Raw genomic sequence first — 12,995 nt, 5'->3', positions numbered from 1 at the left:
TATAGACCTAGCATAGCTGAAGGGCCATTTTCAGCTTCCTAGAGCAAAAGCTGCTGGAGCCATAAACTTGTACTGGTGGCTGGGTATGAACTGGCATGAGAGTTCAAAACGAGGAATGCAGTCTTGGGGGGCTGCTTCACTTCTGTGGGCTTTACCTCCAGGAACCCCACCAGGTCCTCAAGGTGAAGGTGAAGATCCCAGAAAGATCCTCTGGTGAATCCTGGCGCCGGCAACGCAGGATCCCGGCCTCTGGGACTCGGGCTGTGGCAGCTTCCCTCCCTCCACAGTCCAGGTACAGCTGCACTAGCTTCCGCAGGGCAGAACACCCGGGAGAAAATGCAAGGTGAGGTAGCGACCACAGGTTGGCCCAGGCCTCTGGAGTGCTCATCCAGTGCCGGTGCCACAGCCTCTACCATCTTCTTTCTTTTTTAACTTTTAAAAAACTTAGAGTTGACATGCCCAGGCCAGTGTGGCTCAGTTGGTTGGCTCAGGTTGCCAGTTTAATTCCCAGTCATGGACACATGCCCAGGTTGAGGGCCTGATCCCTGGTAGGGGGTGTGCAGGCAATAGCTGATAGATGTTTCACTGTTACATTGATGTTTCTCTCTCTCTCTGCCCCCCATCACCCTTCCTCTCTTTCTAAAAATCAATAAAAAGATTTTTTTAAAATTACAGTTGACATACAATATTATGTTAGTTTCAGATTTATAACCCATGAGCTGACATTTATATAACTTACAAGTGATCACCCTGATAAATCTAGTACCCATCTGACACCGTATATAGTTATTACAATATTATTGACTATATTCCCTATGTTGAACTTTACAGCCCCATGACTATTGTGTAACTACCAATTTGTACTTCTAAATCCCTTCACCTTTTTCACCCATTCCTTCAACCCCTATTCTATCTGGCAACCATCAAAATGTTCTCAGTATCTGAGTCTTTTTCTGTTCTGCTTGTTCATTTATTTTGTTCTTTAGATTCTACATGTAAGTGAAATCATCTGGCATTTGTCTTTCTCTCTGTGGGCTTTTTAAGAGGAACACTTGGGACTCCAGCAGCCCTCCGTCACACTTGGCCACAATCCCCACTGGTTTTTACAGCCAGAAGTTATGGGGACTTTTCTTCCCAGCACTGGAACCCTGGTCTGGGGGGCTGGGTGTGGGGCTTCTCAGGGGGACATTTTTTTTTAAGCATATTTTATTGATTTTTTTACAGAGAGGAAGGGAGAGGGATAGAGAGTTAGAAACATCGATCAGCTGCCTCCTGCACACCCCCTACTGGGCATGTGCCTGCAACCAAGGTACATGCCCTTGACCAGAATCGAACCTGGGACCCTTCAATCCGCAGGCCGACGCTCTATCCACTGAGTCAAACCGGTTAGGGCTCAGGGGGACTTCTGCAGCTGAGATATCCCTCCCGATTTTTAACTGCCACATGTGGGTGTGGGACCACCCCTTTTCCCATCTCCTCCCCTTCTTGCAGTCTGGATGTTGATTCTTTATAGCCTTAGTTATAGACTTCTGTTCAGCTAGATCTCTGGCGGATCTGAATGATGGTTGTTCTGTAGTTTCATTGTAATTCTGATGTGGTTGTGGGAGGTTTCAAGTACCACATTTACCTACCTGCCATCTTGACTGGAAGTACCAGCACTAGTCTTCTGAAGCAGCAGCAGCTTGACCTTCAGGGGTGGTAAGGACAGAAAGTACTCAAGCAATTTCATTTTTATACATCCAGGTACATTTTTTAAACCTTTCTACTTGCTCAATATATTCTTTTAAAATTATAGAACTAGGTTTTAAAGTTTTATGTACTATTTAGTGTATGATAAATATTTCAACAGTACAAAGGGTGTACTATAAATAATGAAATCTCTTTTCTCTTTTCCCAATTCCACTTCTCAAAGGCAATCACTGTAAACAATTTCTGTTCTTAACTCTTCTGGTGGTTGCCATTATATTCTTACACACTCTTAGGTCTCTAGTTAATGATTTATCAACTTTAGATGATTTATTTTATTCTGCTTTGGAAGATGAAGATTTTTAGTGCCTTTCACCACCTCCTTCTTTTCCTTGTTCCTGTCATATCTTCTTGATCAACTGGTTTCTGGACAAGGTGGAAACATGTTTGAGTTTCAGATAATAATGACTGCCTTTTGTCAAAGTCCTTATTCTTCCCAGAAAGGTAATGTGCTAACACATGATATATGATAACTAGAGGCCTGATGCACGAAATTCATGCAAGGGGCTCGGCCCTCACAGCCCCACCTGCCTCTGCTGCCTTGTGGCCCCGTAGCCCTGCCCCTCAACCCACTGGTCGTTCCAGAAGGTCATTCCAGAAGGTGGTTCTGCTGTCCGGTCTAATTAGCATATTAGCTCTTTATTATATAGGATTTCATTAATCTTTATACCCATGCTAGTAAGTAGGCACTATCCCAATTTTTACAGGTAAGGAAATCGAGGTTTTGGCTAGTTATGCCGCTTGCTCAAAGTCCTGTAGTTGATCATTAGCACAGTTAGATTTAACCTGGATTCTCTAACACTCAAGCCCACATTCTTCAGCATTACTGCCCTAGAACAGTGGTCGGCAAACTCATTAGTCAACAGAGCCAAATATCAACAGTACAACGATTGAAATTTCTTTTGAGAGCCAAATTTTTTAAACTTAAACTTCTTCTAACGCCACTTCTTCAAAATAGATTCGCCCAGGCCGTGGTATTTTGTGGAAGAGCCACACTCAAGGGTCCAAAGAACCGCATGTGGCTCACGAGCCGCAGTTTGCCGACCACGGACTTAGGATGAGTCAGGCAAGGAAAACTTTAAGGAAACGTTCTCAGTTAATGTAATTGGGAGGAACAAAAACACAAACCAGTGTCCTGGTTCCATACCAAGATGCCCTGACTTAATTGGTCTGGGGAGCCACCTGCATATGGGAAATATTAAAAAGGTCCCAGGAAATTCCAGTTCTAAGCACTGGGAAGGTTCTGCAGAAGCATGGTGAGGCAGTGATTAGCTCTAGCCCTCTCCTGAGCTGAAGCTGACCCACACCTACCACCAGCAGAACCTGGAGGCAAGCAGCTGAACAAGCAAGAAGGGACACTCAATGTAAGAAAAACTACCAAGAATCAAATGTGGAAGGAAAAGCAAAGCCAGATCGTGGAGAACAAATGTGGGGATGGGTTGGGGAAGCAGTTCCGAACTCCATTTCTGAATGGGGAGGGAGTGTTGATACACTGTTTTCAGACAGCATTTGGGATATGCTCCTAGATGTGTTCAGTGGTTGATAGTGCCTTAGTAGGGCTAGATATGAACAACCAGCAAAAGCTTCTAGAAAATGCTGTCTAGAACAGGAAATATGTAATGACAGCAAGTTGCACATTCATGATAACACCCATCAGACCTTAATCAGCACAAAAAACCTTCAGGAGAAAGGCCTGGTAGGGAATTAATAACAGGTATAATAATTTTATCAAAGTATTCCTAGCTGGTTTGGTTCAGTGGATAGAGCATCAGCCTGCGAACTGAAGGGTCCCAGGTTTGATTCCGGTCAAGAGCACATGCCCGGGTTGTGGGCTTGGTCCCCAGTGGGGGGGGTGGGGGTGGGGGGAGATGTGGAGGAGACAGCCAATCAATGATTATCATCACTGATGTTTCTATCTCTCTTTCCCTCTCCCTTTCTCTCTGAAAACAATAAAAATATATCTTAAAAAATTTATTAAAAGCTGACTATGCTTTGCACACATTATCTCCTTTACTCCTCACAACCGGTCCTAAGTAGTTATGATGATCTTTTATAAATAGGAAAACTAAGGCTTAAAAGTATGAAAGACAAAATGCATTGGGCAATTAGGAGCTGGTTTTATTTAGGCTATCGCTGTAAGGACGTTTATTGGTGAGGACCACCTCAAAGAAAGGGAAGGAAGTCTGGGTTTTTTTTAGAAGCAGGTAAACACGGGAATGAATCCAGGGAAGCCTTGGAGAGAGCGTGGACAGATCTTATCATGGAATCTGCATGGGCAAGATTGTCCTTTTGTTATTGGTGGGGTGCCCTCTGTGTCCCCATCTGTTACCAGTGGAAGTGGAGTTCTCGTGATGTCTCAAGAAAAGGAATTTCCTGAGACTCACATGGGAGGGTGAGTGATCTTTATTTTCATGGGATAAAACCCCTGGGTTTCCAATGTTGCATTTCCCTCCATGCTGTCATGGGAAAAGTTCAATTTTGTCTTCAGCAGGGCTAGAATTAAGGCCACTACCCAGAGCCTTTGCTCCATGTTAAAGAACAGGCCAGTGCAGCATTTGGCTAGCTTCACTTGTGTTCTCAGTTGCAGTCCATTGCGTGTAGGTTACGCCTGGCCATGGGCCATGTGGTTGCTTAAGGCCACATGGCAGGCTGGTGCATGGGGCGAGTACAGGTCACAGAGCGAGAAGAGCACAAGAACAGAACAAGAGAGAGAGAACTCTTTGTCTGAGGATCATAACTATGAGCTTAACCAGTTAACCCTTTAAGGTTTCTCATGCTTGCAGTGTCTCTCCCCCCGATAGCCAATTATATTTTTCTCAGTTTAGGCTGACAGGCAAGCATCTTTCCTATGTCACCCCACCTTCCTTGCATATGTGCCTATTTCCCCCTTTGTTTGGTATTTCCTCCCAGTGATCTGCAAGGAATAGACCAGCGGTTCTCTGGGGAGCATGAAGTTGCAGCTTCCGGGTGAAGCTGCCCAGATGACCAGCTTATAAAGGCTGGACTTCCTTTTGTTTTCTTCCTGTTATTAATATTAACTAGTTTATTATGACAACAACACTGAGAGATTAGCTGTTTCCTAGAATATAAAAGGTGGAAGGAATTATTAATCCTCCCTGTTTTCTCAGGGCTCAGGTAAAATTCAGTATTGTCAAAAGGTTCAGAAACTACCCAAAGTCAATCAACCAGGAAATGACCCAGCTGGATTCAGACCCAATCTGACTGGTGCAATCTGTTCTGTAAAAAGAAACATTGAGTGCCATTCAGCCAGGAAATGCCAGGCCAGAGAAGAGACTCCAGAGAGCAAGGTTCAGACCTGGTTATCCTGTGAACCTGGATGGAATCACAGGGTTGGATTCTAATTAAACAGCTTTGGGATCAGTCTTTGAGGAATCTAATAAACCAGGGTCCAGGACGAGGGTCCCAGGCTGAGAGAATGGGAACAAAGCCCCAGACCCCCTATAGGCAATGAGAACAAAGGCCTTGGAGTAGAAGCCCTCTCAGCTCTCCTTCACCTACCCCCTGTGAGAGTGAGCCAGCGATCTCTTCTGTCAAAGAAAGGAGCTCGCTGCCATCTTGGGTCCCGCCATTTGGGTATGACCTTCAGATTCTTTCAGGGGGCACCATCTTAGGTTCTGCGATCTTGGTAGGACCTTCAGGCTCTCAGGGGGGCTGCCATCTTAGGTTCTGCCTTACCTTCCCCTTCCTCTGAATTAGCCAATCGCCCAATAATGGGAATCCGGGCTCTTGTCCTTGGCCAATCGGGTCAGAGTTCAGAGTGAGGGGCAGGGCAGACCCCGCCTCAGGAAATAAAACCTGAATGGACTTCCCGTTGGGTGTGCTTTTGCCCAGGATTTTCAGCTGGCAGGAGCACCCCTCTGCGCAGAAGTCCAGTGTTTGTCTCATTCCAGCGGCATTGTTGAGAGCGTTTCTAAGCCCCCGCCCCCCCAGGCTTGTTCAGACAGATGTACAGTGAGCATGAGAGAGAGAGAGAGAGAGAGAGAGAGAGAGAGAAGGAGAGAGAGAGAGAGAGAGACGGAGAAGGAGAAGAAGGAGAAAGAGAGTTCTGCTCCGCTTCCGAGGACCTCATCACGGGATCCCAGCAGCTAACTGGCAGGCAGCTAGGCTGCTTCACATCAATTAGCCATCATTTTCATGGACTCATTAAGCAAGTTCAGGGGCTTTTATTGCTTTGTTGACTGAAGGGTAAAATGAAAATGAGTTTTTTACACTCGTGCAGCTTAATAATTAAAAGGCAGAGAGGTAGTTCTGTGTTTTCTAACTTGTGTGGCCTCGGGTACACTTTTCTTAGGCTGCTAATGCCAATATTCTCTCAGTAATAAATATTTATTGGGCTCCTACATGTGATAGCTACTGATAAAGGCTGTTCACTGAATAAAACAGATAAATATCCTTCTTTTTTCTTTTAAATAAATTTTATTGATTTTTTACAGAGAGGAAGGGAGAGGGATAGAGAGTTAGAAACATGGATGAGAGAGAAACATCGATGAGCTGCCTCCTGCACACCCCCCACTGGGGATGTGCCCGCAATCAAGGATGTGCCCTTGACTGGAATCGAACCTGGGACCTTTCAGTCTGCAGGCTGACGCTCTATCCACTGAGCCAAACCAGTTTCGGCTCCTTTTTTCTTAAGCTTACAATCTAGTAAAGAGGTTATGAACACAATAAAGAAGTAAATTATCGAGAATGATAGAACATATGTGCTTTAGGGAAAAGTAGAGCAAGGTAAAGGGGCGTGGAAGTGCTAGACAAACCCACACCTCTTGTGCAAGTTCCTCTGTGCCATATCCTGGGTGCCAGCCTGAGACAACCACCAGACAGAGAGCAAGTTTCCTGGGAAGATCTGAGCTGGCTGCACCTCACCTGTCCTCTGTCTTCCAACCTTCTTCCTGGGAGGCGAAAGGGGGCCTGAGTACATCCCACCCTGGGGTCCTGAACCATGGCTTAATAAATACTTGTTGGAAAAGTGAAAAAAATTAAAGGTAAAGAGGGAAAGGAAAATGTCATGGTATTGTCTGGCATGTAGGAGAACACTCACCTGTTCCATTCACCTGCAGGGAAGAGAGTAGAGGTTTGTAGAGGAGGACTTTGCCAATGGTGGAAACCATGAATGTGAGCCTTTGGACTTCAGTGTCCTGCCAACTGGAGCACCAATCTGTGAACTTCTGACAGATGATTATTTAGTACATTGAGTTGATACATTTGAGATATGATTAAACCCGATAAGATGATTCCTATGCTTATTTCCAGAGGGGCATCTGGCAGCAGAAACTTGAAACTATGTGTTAGAGCTGGGGAGGAATGTTCCTGGATTTGCCACCAGATCCAGAAACAACACTGTCTCTGAGTTTCAGGAGCCTTCTAACAGTAAGTGTCCTCCCATGACATGCTTCTCTTGCTTCTAAGCCTGTAGAGTCTTATTATTCTAAAGTGCTCAAACCTTTCCCAATCTGCTCAAGCAAACATTGGCCATCATTCAAAGCCATCTCTTCCCTAATGCCTTTCCCGTGACTCTGGCTTCTCTGAGGCCTTGCCATGCTCAGCATATTATCCCGGAGTCTTTGGTTTACTAGATCTGTATTGTTGTAGCACTCTTTTCCCAGAGATTATGATGATTAGCCTGGTCCAAAAACACTATTTTCCATCCAAAGGAGACTCAAGAGGAAAGGAAGAGTGAATAAGCAGGAAACAGACTGAGTTGGTTCCCTGCTTACTACAGTTCTTTGGTGACTACAGGGAGGCCTTCTGTTTTTGGATGAAAGTGGTCTTTCTAGTTGAGAGCTTTCCATGAATTCTATATGTCAATCATTATGCTGACACCAGTCTTCCTTTCTATTTTTTAAGTTTCCGTTTCAGTTTTATTGAGAAATGATGGACATGTATAAGTTTAAGGTATATAGCATGAGATGGTTTGATTTGCATACATTGGGAAATGACTACCGTAATACATTTAGTGAACATCAATCATCTCATATAGATACAATAAAAAGAAAAAAATTTTCTTATGATGAGACCTATTAGGATCTACTGTATTAATTTCCTTATGTATTACACAGCAGTTTAGCTATAGTCATCATGTTGTACATTACATCCCTAGTACTTACTTATAACTGGAAGTTTGTACATTTTTATTTTAAATATATTTTATTGATTTTTTACAGAGAGAAAGGGAGAGGGATAGAGAGCTAGAAACATCGATTAGAGAGAAACATCGATCACCTGCCTCCTGCACACCCCCCACTGGGGATATGCCAGCAACCAAGGTACATGCCCTTGACCAGAATCGAACCTGGGACCTTTCAGTCCACAGGCCAATGCTCTATCCACTGAGCCAAACCGTTTAGGGCGAAGTTTGTACCTTTTGACCACCTTCCTCCAATTACCACTCCCCCACCCTCACCTAACCACAAATTTGACCTCTTTTTCTATGAGTTTGGTGGGTTTTTGTTGTTGTTTAAATTTCATTGAAGTCTAATCTCCATTGGTTACTTATAATTTAGCCTTAATTCCTAAGATTATTTTGCTGTTTCTTTCTGAGTTCTGTCATTGGTTGACAAATTTATCTATTCTCTCTCTCTCTTATTGCTTTGTTCATTTCTGTTCTTGAATTTTTAATTTCCAACTTCAGGTGTTTTTTCATATTCAAAATGCTTGTTTTAAGATATTAATCCCATTTGGAATTTTGTGTTTTGTGGTTGTTTTTTGATAAGAACTTTCTACAGCTAAGATGCTTTGATTCTCATTTTTTCCCTCTTAGTGTAGCTTCCTGTGGCTTTGTGATGGTTCTTTTTATTTCACGGAGTTAGAGCAATTAACATTCCTAGTTCAAGATCACCCTCTTCTGTCAGTGTAGTGAAGTACAGTTCCTTTAAAGGATGGTTTCATTTTTACATTGGGAGGTGATAATTTTCTAATGTTCTTTTTATTATTTATGTATTTTAGTTTCATGACATCTTTTTCTGATTTAATGATGTTATCTTCTTTTATTTCCTTAAAGATTTTAGACAGAACTTTAAGTTGGTTTTATCTTCTTGTATTTCTGTCGCCTCAGGATAAAAACCTCTCCTTTGTGACTGTTTTTATTGTATTAAGTGTGGTTTCTAACTTTTCCTGGAAAGCTCATATTGTGTGGGGATTTTCTTGCATACTTCTCTTATCTGTGAAGCAGTTTCTTAGCTGCCTTAGCCTTGGTCTCATGGGTTGACCAGACTCAACCCAGGCCATATGTTTGCAGCTCACCTCAGAGCTCTCCATTCTGGGATGACACTTCACCTGGTACAGACCAGAAGGGAACTCTGCTGTGGACGTTGGCCCTGAGCAAGTAGTGTATTTCTGCCACAATTCTGGATGCATGGATGAAGTTACATCACCCACTGTTCTTGGGTAGGAAGCCCAGCTCAGGTTCCTGTCACAGAAGGTATTTAACTCCAGCCCTGCTTGCCTGGCTCCAGTCCTACCTTTTGTCCCTGTGGCTTTACACTTTGTTTATTCTCAGTTTGAGCTGCTGAGATTTTCTTCTTATATTTTGAAAGAAGCATATAAACATGTATTTTTAATACATTTTTATTGATTTCAGAGAAGAAGGGAGAGGGAGAGAGAGAAACATCAATGATGAGAGAAAATCATCGATCAGTTGCCTCCCGCACTGTGGATTGACAACCTAGACATGTGCCCTTGACTGGAATCAAACCAGGGACCCTTCAGTCCACAGGCCAACACTCTATCCCAGTGATGGGCAACCTTTTGAGCTTGGTGTGTCAAACTTCGCCAAAAAACTGAGCATAACTCGGGTAATGTGTCACTTTGAGGAAAAAACATTATTTCGCAAATGTTTCACCCTCAGGAGCAGCAAATGTTTCATCCTCGGCATGCGGCTGCCTTAGCATACTTCCTTAGACATTAGCGGCCGCATGTCATCAAAAATGGCTACGCGTGTCAGTGCTGACACGCATGTCATAGGTTCGCCATCACTGCTCTATCCAGTGAGCCAAACCAGCTAGGGCTAAACATGTATTTTTATATCATGTCTCATTGTTATGGATTTGGAGTACAGGAAAGAAGATTATGAGTGTATTTACTTTGAGACCTTTATCCAGAGCTTTCATGGCTTTTAAAAAGTGAGAATGGCAATATGTGTATGAATTCAAGAAAATATCCTGTGATCCAGTAATTCTGCATCTGGAAGTCTTACTTAAGGGAAAATAGCAGGGCTCAAGAAATGGTGGTTATTATTATAACTCCTTTTCCTCCCAGCACTTTGTAGAATTGGGCTGTCAAACATGGTAGCCACTAGCTGCATGTGGCCATTGAACACCTGAAACGTGGCTGGTCTCAGATGAGATGAGCTATGACTGTAAAATGCACACCAGACTGTGAAGGCTTAGTGTGACCAAAAGAATGTACAGTATCTTACTAATAATTTTCATATTGATTATATTTTGCAATGATAATATTTTGGATATATTAAGCTAAATAAAATGTTATTAAAATTAATTTCACAGATTTCCTTTTACATAATTTAATATGGTCACCAGGAAATTCAAAATTATAAATTGTAAAAAAAATTTTTTTTAATTATAAATTGTCTTTGTCAGCTTAGGCTACTATTACAAAATACCATGGACTGGGTGGCTTATACAACAGATATCTATTTTTTTTAGGTCTGGAGGCTAGGAAGTCCAATATGAAGATACTGGCAGAATTGGTTCCTGGTGAGGGTCCTCTTGCTGGCTTGCAGATAGCCACCTTCTTGCTGTATCTTTACATGGAGAGAGAGAGGGCTCTGGTTTCTTTCTCTTCTTATAAGGACACTAATTCTATAGGGAGGGCTGCATCTTAATTACTTCATCTAAAGTAATTACCTCTTGCCAAAACCCGAAACCCGTTTGGCTCAGTGGATAGAGCGTCAGCCTGGGGACTTAAGGGGCCCCAGGTTCGGTTCCGGTCAGGGGCACGTACATTGGTTGTGGGCACATCCCTAGTGGGGGATGTGCACGAGGCAGCTGATCGATGTTTTTCTCTATTCGATGTTTCTAGCTCTCTGTCACTCTCCCTTCCTCTATGTAAAAAAATCAATAAAATATATTAAAAAAATAAAGTAATTACCTCCTACCAATCAAAAAATGGACAAAGCACCTAAATAGACACTTTTCAAAAGAGTTTAGACAGAAGGCCAGGAGACATATGAAAACATGCTGAAAGTCACTACTCATCAGAGAGATACAAATCAAAAGGACAATAAGGTAACATCTCACACCTGTCAGAATGGCTATCATCAACAAATCAACAAATGATAAGTGCTGGCGAGGATGTGGAGTAAAAGGAATCTTAATATACTGCTGGTGGGAATGCAGACTGGTGCAGCCACTGTGGAAAACAGTATGGAGTTTCCTCAAAAAATTAAAAATGGAACTCCCTTTTGACCAAGTAATCTCACTTCTAGGAATATATCCCAAGAAATCAGAAACACCAATCAGAAAGAATATATGCACCCCTATGTTCATAGCAGCACAATTTACAATAGCTAAGATTTGGAAACAGTCTAAGTGTCCATCAGGAAATGAGTGGATTTAAAAATTGTGGTATATCCTCTGACTTTTCTAAAATCACATGGCAAGGAACCAAAACACTAATCAAGGAAGTAACAGGGACAATTTGATCTGACCCTGTGACTATGAGCCAACGGATTTGTTTGTTACTCCTTCACTCTCCCTTGGTAGACAATTTGGATATCTGATATTAAAGGTGTTTAAACCTCACAATTCTAAAATGGAATGTCACATTAAAATATGTTTCCAATTCAGTTGTTTAGCTGCATTTCAGGCTATCAGAACCTCAAGAAGAAGTTAGGGATGGGGAGAAGGTAAGAGCTCAACCAAAGGACTTGTATGCATGTATATAAGCAAAACCAATGGACAGTAGGAGGATGAGGACATGTGCTGGGGGTGGGAGTGGCCAGGGAGAGGTCAATGGGGGAAAAAGGAGACATATGTAATACTTTAAACAATAAAGAAGTTAGTAGATTAGATGATGGGTTTAATCTTTGTTTTTTAAAGTTTTGAATTTTATAACTCTATTAAATCCACAGTCCTGAAACTTTTTGATATTGTACTCCTTTACTCTCTTAAGCATCACTGAGGACTTCAAAGAGTTTCTGTTTATGTGGGTTTTATATAGAGAGATATCTACCATATTTGTAAGCAAACTAAAAAAATAAAATATTTATTAAAAACATTTCCATTTTATGTTAACATAAATAACATTGTTGTGGAAAAAACTATTTAAAAATGAGTGAGAAAAATATTGTTTATACTAATGCAAATCTGGCTTAACAGATGATAGCTGGCAGGGAACCTTGGGAAACCCAGTGGAACATTTTCCTATGGACTGGACTTCTGTGCTACAACACTTTCTGCCTGTCTTGACACCACATATGGCTGCTCCTTACCCTCCTGTTGTAAAGCCCCATCCCCAACTTCCAGGAGATAGATGATGGGCAGTGCCAAAGCTCAAAGCTTTTTGTGAATTGGTTTTCAAAGTCCAGCTCCAAACCTAGTGTTCAGTGAGGCTAAACCTTGAATGGGTCTTTCTTTGTGGACGAGAATAATTATTGTAGCTGTATAAGCTTTGGTGTAGTGACAAAAGGGGCCTAATAACAGTGTGCTTGGGGTTGTGCCCAGGTTATAGTATCTAAATTCTAATGCCCAGTACTGACATGACACCATACATCTAGACCAGTAGTCGCCAATTGGTGGTCTGTGAAGTCCGAAAGGTTGGCGACTGCTGGTTTAAGGAAACCTTTGGAGCAGCGATCGTGGACTACTGGTGGTCCGTGAGGTCCAAAAGGTTGGCAACCACTTATCTAGACAGAGGCCAGAATGTTATCCAGAACATCTGACTCTTCCCACTAGATTACCTTCAAGGGACCAATTAGGTTTATTGGGTGAACAGATAAAAGGGTAGAAAAGCTATGCTGAGTACAGAGAATAGTCCATGGGAAACACACAGAATCAGGCTCATGTCCCTAGCCAGAGGCAAGTGTAATACAGAGGGCTGGAGCTAGAGCCAGAATTGGAAAGGTGGCAACCCCTATGCATAAAAAGGCTGATGGCCCTTGGCAGCCCTACACATCAGCCAGGAAATGAGAGCTGCCCAGCAGTAAAATTCTATGCTAGCAGGAGAGAGCCAAATGAGGTTTGTAATCCGGAAGACTGTTCGTACAGTTCCTG

General features: G+C 42.6%; 1 long non-coding RNA gene across 1 annotated transcript in view; it reads left to right on the top strand.

Moving 5' to 3' along the window:
- Positions 1–7,027: 7,027 nt before the first annotated feature.
- Positions 7,028–12,995, top strand: part of LOC129152107 (uncharacterized) — an 87,160-nt gene continuing 81,192 nt past the window's right edge. The window contains exon 1 of the long non-coding RNA XR_008558830.1: positions 7,028–7,134. This is a non-coding gene — a long non-coding RNA (uncharacterized LOC129152107). The remainder of the gene's footprint in view (positions 7,135–12,995) is intronic.

This window comes from Eptesicus fuscus, chromosome 17 (assembly GCF_027574615.1).
Source record: "Eptesicus fuscus isolate TK198812 chromosome 17, DD_ASM_mEF_20220401, whole genome shotgun sequence".
In the NCBI taxonomy this organism is placed as follows: domain Eukaryota; kingdom Metazoa; phylum Chordata; class Mammalia; order Chiroptera; family Vespertilionidae; genus Eptesicus; species Eptesicus fuscus.
This window is presented reverse-complemented; position numbering and strand designations above follow the sequence as displayed.